The sequence below is a fragment of the Stegodyphus dumicola genome, chromosome 5 (assembly GCF_044657685.1).
Source record: "Stegodyphus dumicola isolate Sdum_Otavi_A_Nest chromosome 5, ASM4465768v1".
NCBI classification, from domain to species: domain Eukaryota; kingdom Metazoa; phylum Arthropoda; class Arachnida; order Araneae; family Eresidae; genus Stegodyphus; species Stegodyphus dumicola.
In genome coordinates, this window is record NC_140772.1 from 236678841 (window position 1) to 236688444 (window position 9604).

A 9604-nucleotide genomic window follows, 5' to 3' on the forward strand; every position below is an offset into this window, starting at 1 on the left:
CTCTTTGTAATTTTTAAGGTTAACAATATCTGTCGTCTTACATCTGGTACCTGTTTTTGTTTGGGGCTAATCCTTAGTCTTTTTTTACCAATAATTTGTAGAAAATTATAATTTCACAGGAAACATAAAAAAGCTGAAGATAAGCATGGTTCATCATTTCATTTCGCGGATTAGTCAGCATGTCCGAAATTATCTTACTTCTTTAGAATTTAAGATAATCCAAGTAACTTTGTTAAGATTAAAATATCTTAAAATAAATTTAAACAAATTATTAAAATCTCTTTTATCTTTTAACACATTTCTCTTTTTTTCTTTATAGAAAGAAATCTTTCAGCTCTCACCTTTGAGAATAAGAACTAACTTTTATAGCTGCATGGTACCCATTGCTCTTTCTTGAGAAAGCTATCTAAATTTACAGCCCAGCCAACAAAGTACGCAACGCTAATCCTCTACTCTTTTATTACTAAAATCGTAAAACCTTAATAAAGGACTAAACTTCCTTTGAAAATGAACTAAAAGCAACTTTTCATGTCAGAGAAGCATTTAATGTCTGAAACTTACCGCTTAATCAAAAACAGAAAGAACTAAAAAAATAACTTACGGTATTTATAAACATAATGAATTGCCGTGATCTGGGTGTTATCACGGCCCGGCTTAATAAATAATCTTAACAGCTTATTTATGTTTAAGTCACATCACATTTTACTCACTTACGCAAGCGCACGGAGAGAACGAAATGAAAAAAATAGTCTTCGTAATCTCATTAAAACGTGGCGAGCTTTGGTCGTATCTCGGCCACAAATCACACGAAATTTCGCGGACATAAATTATAATAATAACCACTACAGTACTAAAATAATTACGCTGTGAATGCTTGAAATATACGCGTGTTGATGCTTCGGGGATATAAAGTGGCGTTTCCTTCGAGGGAGAATTTATTCCACGCTATTTAAGTTTGCACTCGGAGTAATGAAATATATTTAAGTAGTCAGTGACACCTTTACTAGAAATTGTTCTTTTGTGTTTTTCTCTCGTCACCATCATACTCAGACTTTACACTTGGCTATAGCTATATCATCAGAAATGGGCTTTTTCTGAGGAAAAGAATGCGAATGCTTCAGTATTAAAATGCAACTACTTTTGAGAATTGTAATTAAGAAACGAGAAAGAAAAACAAATTATTTTTCTTATATCTTTTGCCTGGTATCATTTTTAAAAATTCTGATGTGTACACCACATGACTTCCTTGTACGGAATATTAAATTATACGCATTTTTTCTTGCATTTTATTTAAACTTATTGGGCTGAATTTAATCTACTTCGACAGCGCATAAATCACAATAGAATAAATGCATTCTTTAAAATTCACTCCATTTGTTTACCATAGCGACACTCTGGCGCTAGGTTCACTTAACAGTATTATACTTCGTTCATATTATAACCTTTACCTTTACCTTCACTCGCATTTGGTACCAACTACTGTGAGTTATCACCAATAGATCAAGTGTGCCTTAGGCCTTTCACGTTTGTATCAAAAAGAAGATGTTCTTATTATAACTATGTCTATGCCTTATCACTTAGTAAGAGGCAATCGACCTTTAACGGCCTTTACCAATATATGATACTTGATTTTTAAATGCTTGAAGAATCGGGTAAGTTGTATCCAATAATATGGAAGTACTTGTACACATGCTGTGCTAGAACTCAGAGATTACTAGCGACCTCCTGTGCCGCGGTCCGTAGAATAAGTAATCTTTGAACAAATGAGGTGCTCGTGTGACGCCATCAATTAGTAGGGATCAAAAGCATTTCAGTTAACTGGAGCTCTGGTTGCGCCATTTCTTGCAGGATGTATTGTAAGGAATTTTTAAAATTTCATAAAAATTGTTCTTCTGATAAGCAATAATTGGTAAGTAAAATGATGAAAAACATAATTTGCAGTACATTGAAACGTTTCACAAGAGTAAAAAACTATTTACACACAAAGTCTACCTGCTTTGGCAGGAACAAAGTCCATAGCGCTTTGTAATTTGATAAGTAAATCTATAAGTATAGAAAATGAAGTCATATTATAACTCAGCATGCATAAAATTTATATCACTTAAAGAATTATCTGATCGTTGCCACATGTTCTATTCAAATACTATAATAAAGCAAGAGCAATGTATAAAAGAAATTAAAAAAAAAAAAAAAAAAAAAAACAGTTTTTCACAGACGATTGAGTATTTGTCATTCAATTAATTCAGTTCTCACTTCGCGACAAGCCAAAAATACATAAAAACTCAAAATATCTGTATTAAAAATTACGAAGTAAATCTTAAGCACTTAGTTCCTCGAAAAATTTTGAGAAAGGATTAAGCATGATTTAATTCGCAATAATAAATGAAGGCGTTATCTTTGTCGTTCCGAAGCTAATTTTCTCTGGATTGGCAACAAATCTACTATTCTGCTGTTTCAAATGTAAACAAGCAATGGCCGCCATCATAAAAATTATTAGGCTTAGCGGCACTTAAACAACTTTAAAATTGTTGAAAATTCAAAACATATTGCATACAGATTTAATAAAGGCATAAAAACCTTAACCGAAAGATAAGAACAACATAATTCAATAATTTTTAAAGCAAAAATTGTACAATTTACAAACGTATAAGAGTAAAGAAACTGAGATTACTGAGCCAAGTAACAGAGTGGATCTATATATATAAATATATTTATATACGTTTAGTGCGGTCGATTGTAACCAAAATACGAGGTGCACATCTACATGGTATAGCAGTCCTATATACAAAATTTCAACGTTCTGAGGCTACTCGTTTTTGAGTTATGCTAGATACGTACGTACGTACATACGTTCGTACAGACGCCACGAAACTTTCTCTTCAGAATTCATTTTAAAGTAGTTTTATAATTTTTTTGGAGGAAAAGAGTCTTTTATTCTGTCCTTACGCACAGATATCACGTTAAAAACATCGTTAAATTGCATTCGATAGCGGCCATAATCCATAATTTCGTTGAAATATGCTGCCTGAAATTTTCGCGATTACAATACTTCCTTTTTGCTTCGTACAAAGAAGTAGAAAGAGTGCATCATACGAGAGTTCTCAAATTTTGTTTTATTTAATTATTATGCATTTAAACTGTCAAACTTACAATGCAGGTAAGTGAGCTAACGAATAAAAACGTGCCAAATTTCTACACACATTACACTGGAAGTAATGCAATGTGCATGGGAAATAACTAAAACGGGCGTTAAAAATTAGATTATTTATTTAATTTAGGTTTGTTAGACTTTACTTGGGTTAATGCATGACAAAGTCTTTTACACGTTTCAAATTCGTTTACAGAAACAAGAATTCGTAGAAATGTTATAATAAGCATCAAGGGAAATAAATGAAGTAAATAACGAATTAAATATAAAACAAATAACAGTTAGCACTTTTATTTGTAATTGAAATTCACCAACGTCCAAGCGGTAAAAGCGGTGTACAATGGCAGCTTAGCCCAGGTCCAGATCCCGGTAAACGGATTGGTTGAATGAGAGTTTTGTGGATTTCCTAATATGCAGCTTCTATACGAACTAAATATTTCTCTTAAAATGTTCTTTACCAAAGTGCTGCTTCCTTTAAGCCGATATCTGCTGTGCGTTTTGCCGCTGTACTTTGAAAGCACAGCAAGAACACTTTGAGGAATCAATGCTTTGTTCTTAATTCTATATATAGATTTAAGGGGACTCATACACCTTAAAGTTCTCATGATCTTCGAAATGTAACTGTAGCAATAATTGGGATAACTTATTTATTTTAAAAGCAATTACTTCCAACTTTTTACAGTTGACTACATAATATAGCTGCTTTCTGCAATAGTAATCATAAAGTTTGTGTTGCCACAAATATTTTTGTAATTTAATCCGCTTTGTGACAAAAGTTTTAGTCACGTTTCCACCTTGCGAGCAAAGTTTAAAACATTCTGTTGCATAATTTAATTCCATATTTAATATATAGTTTTTATAACATTTGGAAACTACTGTGAACCAAAAATTCTAAGAATTTCATGTTAAATTTTTATTTTATTTGGGGTTGAGTTTATAAAATGTATTTTATTAAAAAAAATCTGTAATATTTTTTTTTTTTTGCATAAAATTTTTTAATTCCAAAATATTTATCAGATTTTTGGTTCGGTTAGAAAATAGTGTCCATATAAATAATTCCATCCAATTTCAAATATGTACCATTAGCCATTTTTACAATATGCGGACAAGGTGGAAACATGACGAAACATTTCGTCACAAAGCGGATTAAATTATAAAAATATTTGTGGTAACACAAGCTTTCTGATTACTATTTCAGAAAGCAGTTATGTTATGTAGTCAGCTGTAAAAACTTGGTAGTAATTGCTTGTAAAATATATAAAATATCCCAATTCTTGCAACAGTCACATATTCGAAGATCTTATGGGTTTTAAAGGTGTATGAGTTTCCTTAAACAATCTCCGTGCAATCTCCAAGGATTATATTACATGGATTATCGTAAAGCACGCGCAGATTATCTTCTTAAACCCTCTGAGCTGCATGACCGGCTTTATCGGGTCATGAGATTTTTTTGTCACTTGATACATATTAGCTTAAGATATTTTGCTTTCTTACTTTCTTTAATAATGTAAATGTAATCTTAATAAATGTAAGTTTATGAAAAGGGGGGTTAAATAAGTAAATATATAAATTTAGCTAATAAATTCTACATAAATACAAGTCTTCATGACAGATCCAAAACCCCGTGCCGCTCAGAGGGTAAGTGTGTGTGTGTGTGTGTGTGTATTTAATTATGGCAAAGCGCACTAGGGCTATCTGCCTAAGGAGAGGGATGCCTTTTGTGGAGGACTTTCTAAGGGAAACTGGCTCGTATACACGTTACACATGGGGAAAACCACGAAAACGCCCATGCAGCCAGCCCGTTCGCGGGATTCGAACCTCGGACCGAACTACCAGTGTTCAGCGTCTTTACCGCTCGGCCGCTGGTGGGCTCAGAGGGTAAGAGGAAGGATACATTATTGGAAGACTTTTAATGGAATATGGCTCGTAGTCATGTCAGAAAGCGAACACATGGAAAAGCCGTTCACTGGGATGTGAAACCGTGTATTAAACAATTTTACCACTGGCTGGTGGCAGTAATATCCAAGGCGAGACAAAGAAATGCATCTACATACATATTGCAAAAGATCTGATTTAAAAATATTTTTGCTTAGAGACCTTGAACTGTTTTTAATCAGAAATATTCACGTGGGGTATCAGTTTGCATCTTAGAAAAAGCTAGCGAGCCACTATCGAGTTAAGGAAGTGATGACTTTGTGGTGAACACTCTGAGAGAAATTTGCTTGCAAGCGTGCTAAGCGTGACGAAAACCTTGAAATCACTTATGTAGCGTGACCCATTGCCGGAATTTGTAACTGGGCCGAACTAACAATGTTCAGCGTTTTTATCGTTCGGTCGCCAGTTCGTTGGAAACGTTGCTTGTACCTACAATTTAAAATTCTTCTCAGTATTAAAATCAATTAATCCAGTTTAAAATAATGAGGTTAAGATACATTAGAATGCCAATATTTCGAAATAATCAAATCCTTCGTGTCTTCGAAATATGTTTTGGAATTGGATAATTACAGTTCTCATATGCAGTTGAAAATTTTTATAACATTTTAATTCTAGTTTTTAAAGAAGCTTTGAGTATAGTTCGTATACTAATGCGATTGTTTTATGTGTGTGTGAGGGGAATATATCTCTTTAAGTTAAAGAAAAACTTTCATCTAATAGACATTTTTTAATTGTGAATGTTTAAAGCGTATAAAAGAAAATGTTCTTTCTGAAACCTTTTAAGAGAATAATTACTAACTTTTAAAAAAGATGAATAATTTAACCTGAAGTATACTAAATTCTATTTTGCGAGAAAACTAAACCCATTTTCTGTGTACTGCTAATTAATGCATAAGAATTCATCAAACAAAAGCTGTTATTAGACGTATCCAATGTAGTATCTTCAAGATCATTCATTGCGAAAATTGTTGTTTTGATTTTCATGAAAATTCCAGGTAATAAGGAGGAAAGAGTTTCTTATTTTCATTTATAAATGCGTTCAATTTATTTTAACTAATGAATCAAGAGTTCGAAAATTATTAATCGTCAATTTATTCAGTGGCCATGACATGCATTTTGAAATAATTAACATTTCCATCGGCGGGGATAAAAGTTTTAATTGTATTCTAGCACTCATCAAGTAGTATTGCTATTAATTATGCCCAATTTGTCTGATGAGAGACATCTGCTTTTGATTTCCATTACTGTTTCAGTGATTCTGTGTAGGAGAGTACGTAAGAATTTGCTCATTGTTTTACTAATTACTATTCCAAGTCTGCAGTATGTCTTAAGAACCGACATATTAATTCTCTGATGGAATCAACAAATTTAATTTGAAATGTTAGCACTGACCTAATTAATGCTCAGGCAATATTTCATTTAGCAGATAATGCATTAGCTGCGGCCCAAATGGTAAAATCATATGCACCATTAAACATTCTTCCTAGATTTCCAACAGTTCTCTAATGACTAATTGGTGTGGGATTAATAATTATTATTTATTTTAATTTAATGCGAAAGACATAAATTGATGACTTTGTGAAGACTGCGGTTGTGAAATGTTAATCAGTACTAATTCTGTTTAATGCTATAATCTACTATATTCAAATTAAACTTTCTATGAATGATTTGTTTACTATTCTGCATTTAGTATACTTCGTGTGAAGTATAAAGATGAATAACTAAAATAAATCCCTGTAATCTAATAAGCAGTAGCTGTTCTGTGAAGTTATTAATTCCCATTAAAAGTGAAGTTATTAATTCCCATCTTAAGTATTCGAATTTTCAACAAATTAGCATGTTTGTTGTTTTTTATTAACAATATCATTACGCTTAAAGTCACAGAATTCAAAGCGACGTAGGTTCTAAATTACACTTAAAACGTAAATTTGTGCAGACTAAAAATGCATTACTTTACTAGAGTTAATTAAAGTATAAATTATGTATAAATAGCGAAATGCGCTTTAAGAATACTTCATTCATCGTGTTAAACTCGATTTAAATTTGACTACCAGGTATAAATTTAGGAAAACGTTAGAGATTTAGGAGGAAGAAGCAGTATCTGATTTTTTAGTTACGTTTTAGAGTTTTTTAAACGTCCTTAGAGCCTTAACAATTAAATCCTCCTTTTTGAAAGCTTTTTTTCTCGTTGTGCCCTTATTGATGAGATGCTTAGAAGAAAAGGTTTCTCCGCGTCTTACTTGGTACGTTTTTCTTTTCAATTGAGCCCACCAGCGGCCGAGCGATAAAGTCGCTGAACACTGGTAGTTCGGTCCGAGGTTCGAATCCCGCGAACGGGCTGGTTGCATTGGCGTTTTCGTGGTTTTCCCCATGTGTAACGTGTACACGAGCCAGTTTCCCTTAGAAAGTCATCCACGAAGGCATTCCTTCCCTTAGGCAGATAGCCCTCGAGGCTTTGCCATAATCACACATACACACACACTTCTTTTCAATTAAAAAGCTGATCAGGAGATGAATTTCTGCAAACCTGTTAATGAGAGCCTTGTGCCATAATCTGTCGAAGTTGTAGAGTTGTTTGACAACATTGTTAACTTTATTGCTGAGATGGTAGATGGAGTTTCTGTATCTCTACAGTTATCAAGATGTGTAGTGCTATTGATATTTTTCATGATATTTTAAAACCTTTTCCCTGCTTGTTCTATTTCTGCATTTTTCTGAAGGCGGATGGAATCCGCAGAAATCAAATTTTACGGGATAGTTATCAGAAGAGAGACCTACGGTAACTTACAGGAAAGGGCTTTGATAGATGTGTTTCATGATGACAGTGTCAAGATCACCTGTACCTGTATGATGATATCTTGTAGGGCAACTAGAGCTTCAAATTCTAATATTGTTATTGTCAGCAAAATTTTTCGGAAGCCTTCCACTGGAGTTTAGGATGTTTAGCATTAATGTTTCCTGCAATGATGTTTGGTAGATAGGAGATGGTAAGATATAGTAAATCTGTCTGGCTGATTAATGACGTTCCCGGGAGCGTAATGGCAAACCGCACATTGAGTTGATCAATGTTAACGAATTTCGCATCCTGCGCATGCTCAGTGGTTTACCTTTGGCGTGGGAGGAAATACTGGCGACTAAGGGGGAGGGGCATAACAGCCCTACGTCTGTGCGTCTTGTAGGTCTTATCAACTGTTTACAATTGCAATACTACCGAAACTTGATTGTGCTTAATGCATTTGCTTCTGTTTCATTTCATTTTGGTTTATTTTGTTCATAAATGTTATGTTTAATATCGGTTATTTATAATAATTTCCATGACTTTAATTCAGTAATTTAAACTGGATTTATTCTTTAATTTGTAAAAGTATATACGAATTGAACGTATGGTAAATACGCAATTGCTTTTATTCCTCAGAAGTATAATCAATAAAGATTCAGCTAATATATGTTGTAATGTTCCCTGTTTTGTAATCATTCTTAAACGAAAATTTGTGTAATTTACAATCGCTGTTTACACTCTAAGTAATGAAGCAACTTAGAACATAATAAGTTTCAAAATCTCGAACTGTTTATGTCCAAATAACAGAATATCAACCACACACCGTATTTATCTTCTTTTAAAATTGTACCAAAGTCGTAATTGTTCCAAATTCTCTTCTGGGCATGTGCAGTGCGCGAAATTCATTTAACATTGATCATCTGAATGTGCAGTTTGCAATTACGCTTCCCGGGAGGAATGCAGACTGCTATGAATAGGAACGCTTCTTTGGTGCTACCGTAGATGATCACTGCAGAGTTTTCGATACCGGCAGTAGGCGAGAGCTCATAAACTGAATATTTTATGATTTTTTTGTAATAAAAGTGTCGTACTACCACCACTATTATGCTGTCTATCATTTCTTACGACATTATAACAGGGAAACTTGAACTTCTCGGTTGGAAACTTGATGTAAAACTTGCTTTTGTTCACAAGCATTGCATTAATTTTGTGTTTTCTCAACTATATGATTACTTTATGTTGCTGTCCTTGCTACCTCCTCGCGTTCAAGTGACATACTTTTAACAGCAATTTATTCCTCTGTTTCGTGAGGCTTCCTCTGTATGAGAATTTCCTCTTGATATTTTAGCATTCCTTGCAGTAATGAAGCCTTCAGTGTTGATCGAAGTTGTTTTCTTTTTCTTTTTCTTTGTGGTTTTATAAGGTATTTCTCCCGCTTTCCAGCGTGCCTTCGTGGTGTAACGGTAGCACGCTGGGCCGGTATTCCAGAGGTCCGTGGTTCGATTCCCGGCGAAGGCGATTGCTTATTTTTCATCTTGTCTGCTTCCAATTAACCTAATGACTCTACAATTTTACCAGGTAAATTTTCAAAATTGGATTCCTTGATATTTTCTTTGGCAGTCAAGCAATTTCAGAGCGATCACGAGGATTTCCATCAACTGTGTCCGTCAATAAAGCTGGTGTGTCTGGTGTATTTAATTATGGCAAAGCACACTATGGCTCTGCTTAAGGGAAAGGATGCT